Source organism: Montipora capricornis, chromosome 12 (assembly GCF_036669925.1).
Source record: "Montipora capricornis isolate CH-2021 chromosome 12, ASM3666992v2, whole genome shotgun sequence".
NCBI lineage: Eukaryota > Metazoa > Cnidaria > Anthozoa > Scleractinia > Acroporidae > Montipora > Montipora capricornis.
Genome location: NC_090894.1, coordinates 14,951,706 through 14,956,705, shown reverse-complemented (window position 1 = coordinate 14,956,705; position 5,000 = coordinate 14,951,706).

Below are 5,000 nucleotides of genomic sequence, written 5' to 3'. Positions count from 1 at the left end.
GAGGAAACTTGTTTGGAGCCTAAATACAAGTGCGCGCGGAGCCAGGAGAGGTGATTCATTCATTTCCTTTAAGTGGATAAAGAATTGGACTGAGAATTGTTTGTTGGAATTTTTTTCATGACCACTAAACAAAAAGTATGCAATAAACCATAATACTACCCTTTACTAAAAACCTACCTATCTCCTTTGCTCCGGGATTTTCAAATGGGTGCTTTGCTTTTGAAGGAATCAACTACACGGTATTAATAGCGCTTGTGGACTTCGTCCCAAGAGTCTTTAAATCATGATGTGGGCGGAACATTCTTTTACTTTGACAGATAACGTTTTTCCGCGTTAAGGGCTTTTGCACTGCTATACCCTCTCCATCATTCTCGACAAATTTAAAGAACTCTAGCAACAAACAACAAAGAGGGCAATGAAAGGTAATACAGTTTGTCAAACTCTTACTGCGAAACTCGTAGATCGTGAACAAGGGTGTGATTATTTATAATATCCTATTGTGGGTTTTAATTTGCTTAATCACTAAGGCCACTTCATCCTAATCTAATAAGAAAAACGATTGCTCTTTCACAAATATAGACTTTTAAAGGCTAAAAACAGTAAGGATAATTTGTTCCACCAAAAGAGCAGACAGAAAAGTATAAAATAGAAAAAAAAAATTGAGCTTATCTGCTGAATACTAAGCCACTTATTTGCATAATAAGAACATCTATTGTATTCTGACTCGTTCTGAAAGTCGCTTATAGTAATGAGGTCGGAACGAAGATTCAATTTTTTCATCAAATAGAGTCATGTTTCAAAACTGAATTTGTTTTTTCTATTCCTTTACAAGTGCGCGCGGAGCCAGGAGCCATTTCCTTTAATTGGATAAAGAATTGGACTGAATTGGACTAATTGGACTGAAGTGGACTTATGTGATCTATCCACCACTGTAGATCAGATTTCGCCAGGCCAGAAAGGCTCATGCGTGCATCGAAATTGCCATTGGAAGCCTTCAAGGGTACAATTTTGCACCTCTCTAAGGTTCGATAATATAGCGATATAGGGGCCCATGCATTACCCCTGGAAATGAAGCTACCAATTTACCAATAACACGAGCTACTTCTCGGTTAGTGGGGAGCATCTTATGGAGCAATTCCAGACAAGCAAATTGTAATTTGCGCGCCTTATCATTAGCTAAAGTAATGGTCATGTTGACGGAATCAATTGTGAAACGCAAGAAATTCATCATCTGTGATGGATTAAAATTGGACTTATCCAGATGTGGGGTGAACCCAAGCGAGTGGAATAAGGTAAAGGTGTCAATGACGTTGACAGCACATTCATTATAAGTGCTGCCCTGAAGGTAGAGGTCATCAATATACCCACCAGAAATGTGGCCCTTCTCATGCAATTTAGAGAGGGCCGGTTTCAAGAGTTTCGTGAATTTTCGGGGGGCACAGGATAGCCCGTTTGGGAGGCAGGTTAATTGGAACAGATGTCCTTTAAACAAAAATCTAAGATATCTCCGGTGAGATTTGGCGATTGGCACAGATTAGTAGTGGTTACAAACACCTTGGGTTTGGGGTCTTCCGGAAGATAAATTGCTTGGGTTTGGTTCAGCTCAGGTTTCATATTACCCTTGGGGATGCGGCTACACGGTAAAAGACACCTCTCAGGGTAAAATATAATTAGATATGAATTAACCGACCTTGTAAATTGGCGGGAAACGTGCAGATCAACACGGGTGACACGAATCGAGATCTAGTAAGCTTAATTTCAGTGATTCTACAGTCCTGCAGTTTTTTGCGAGAAGACACCGAAGAAAGCGCTTTAAATTACGCTACTGTCAAGGTTTGTCGGCATTTTATTTACATTTACGCGCTCGTCTCCAATTAGCTCGCCGGCCAAGAAGAGCTTGGGTATTTCCACGACCACAGAATTGGTTTAAGCAACTTCTAAATAACAATGCACTGGATCACTGGTGGAAAGAAAACTTTAGAGTTTCGCACGATACCTTTGAATATATATGCCAGCTCGTTGGACCGGCGCTTCAGCGACAAAACACTTGGATGCGAGATGCCATTTCAGTTCCAAAGCGCGTCGGTGCAAGCCTGTGGCGACTAGCTACTGGAGAGTGCAACCGCTCGTGTGGACTGATTGTTGGGTTGGCAAAACCGACTGTCGTAAAGTTTTGCCATGAATTTGTTCAAGAAATCTGCCGACATCAAGATGAGTTTATCAAGTTTTCTTCTACTGCAGTAGAGATAGCTAAGAAAATTAAAGGCTTCGACAATAAAAGTAAATTGCCGAATGTAGTTGGAGCAATAGATGGAAGCCATGTACCTATCAAGGCCCCAAATATTAACCACGAAGACTACTTTAACCGGAAACATTTCTACAGTTTTTTAGTAAAGGGAATAGTTGATGCCTCTGGCCTCTATTTATCCGTGGCCACTTGGTTTCCTGGAAGTCTACATGATGCTCGGATGCTTCGTTTAACTGACATTTATTGGGCTGCTGAAGATGAGAATATCCTAATGGAACCCACATTTGACTTAGGCGGAACTGTAGTGCGCCCACTTATCGTGGGAGACACTGCTTATCCAAACAAAACCTGGCTCATCCGATCATTTACAGGGGCACCCAACGACCAATTTGTTGTAAAATGTATTATTATACCCCAGTTAATGAAAATAAATGTTATTAAGGCATTTTCAGGTGTTTTTCAGTGTTGCTGGGAAAACATTATCTGTTCCTTTTTCCCAGCAAGACACACAAGAAATTTCCCAGCCAGCTAGATAAAATTGGTTGGTTTCCCAGCCAGCTGATCAAATTTATTTTCCAGCCAGGAATTCCGCGCGCTTTCAAATCTCTCGATCCCAAAACGACCGAACAAAAGCGACAAAACCGCCACAAAACAGGTTTTTTCCGCAAGCGCAATCACTCTGACCAGCCGTCGTATGTTTGTGACTATTCTCTGGGCGAGGGAAGGGGTCCTTTATTATTATTATTACTATTATTATTATTATTATTATTATTATTATTATTATTATTATTATTATTATTATTATTATTATTATTATTTTTTAGTCGTCCTCAGTCTTCAGAGTTTCTACAGCCAGCTCGGGTTGAAATGCGAGAAAAAGTCAGTAATTCCCAGGCAAAACCTCTATCAATAACAAAATTTCCCAGCCAGCTCATCGAAACACCTGTATTTTTGCCAGCCAGCAAGATTCCTCTGGGGAACAGATAATGTGAGGAACAGATTCGTTGGGTGCCCCTTGCATTTAAGGATAATGGTGGCCTTACGCACGACCAAAGGAATTTCAACCGAGAGGTATCTAAAGGCGAGAATAGTATCCGAACACGCATTTGGTATGACCAAAGGAAGGTGGAGGGTTTTACTTAAGCGCGCTAGACGAAGACAGTGTATGTATGCATCCTTTAAGGCAACAGATGCCATAAAACAATCTTTTTCAATTAATTTGGTTATGGTATGAATCGTGTCCATTTTAAAGTGGATTTTGACAGCATACTGATTTAGCACTTTTAAATTGAGGATCATTCGATGAGTTCCGTCCTTTTTATCTCGGAGGAAAATGTCGAAAATTATTTCGCCCGAGGAGTGTTCAGCAGGCTCGATGACATGTTGGGTGAGTAGTTTGTCAATTTCACCCGCAACGATAACCTCCTCAGCAACACTTCTCTTATTATTAAGGGGAATGTAGTGTTGGTGAGGGATAGAGTCAAATTCTATTTTAAGGCCCATCACAGTGGATAGCATTTCCCTGTCGGAAGTAAGGGAGTGCCAAACGTCTAAGGTATGCACAATACACCCAGCATAGAATTTAAAACAAGCATCCTGTAGATATGCTTTTAATCGTGGGAGAATGGCCGCAAATTCTCTTACCGCACGTTTAACGTTTTCAAGGGAGGCCAAAATCATTTGTCGTTCTCGCCCTTCGACTTCTTGTGCCTGTTCTCGCGGAACGGTGTGCGGGCTCCTCTTGACAAAAAATGTTGCTGGAAGTATGGCGACCACCCAAGTGGGACGATTGTAACCGCGATAGCGATCAGTGGTCCAAGAACCTTGACGCTTGTCAGGGCGGTTTGTGGCTGTGCCTTTGGCGGTACCAAGGGTTTTTCCCCAACGGTTTGTTTCTTTAGCGTCGTGAACTTGTTTCGCTAACTCCTCCCCGAAAAAAAGCTGGGAGTGCTCACAATCTGCAAAGCAGAGGGCATGAAATTCCGGCCTCAAGGCTGGTTTGCGCTGTTCACGTCTCAAGCGCGCCAACTCAGCTGTCACGTGTCCGATTAGTGCCATGGCGTCAAGGTTATGATACAATAGAGCCTTGTCGTCAGGCGTTCGGTTCTCCGTCTTCGCGGTCAAGATAATATTGTTAGACGAAGCAATAGCGAAGGTAGCCTTCTATAGGCTTGTTGCATGTTGGCAATTTTGAAATCGCCTTTCTTTTGGAAAGATGTAAGCGGAGTCCAAATTTCAGGGTTGACGTGCGCTTCAGCGATATCGGGGCAGTTTTGTGGCTGCACATATTTGCCCAGAATCTGCGCGAGTTTTGCCTGAGACATCTTCCTAGCCCATTTATGCTTGACAAATTCGGCCAATTTTTGGTTAATATTGGGCCCTTTTTTGTCCCAGTCGGCAAGGGCGGCCTCTAGCTCAGCTAGCAAGTCATCCTGAGGTTGTTTCATCGGACGCATGCACGCTCAGAGCATCAGCTTTTGGCTAAGTGTCGCCCAGTGGGCGAGAATCATCATCAGCAGAGTCTTCTGAAGCTGAAAGAGAGTGTGTGCGTGCTCTCTTACGGCCCGGTGGGCCAGAATCGTCTCCATGTGCGCTCGTTGAGCGGGAAAATAGGTTGTCACATATGCGCGACAAAAGGTTACCCATAGAGGCCATGGTCTGATCGATTTTTTGCAGGGAGCTTTGCAGTTGTTGCCCGGTGGGCTCCGCCGGGTTGACCCGGTGGGTCCATGTGCTTATCCACTTGGCTTCC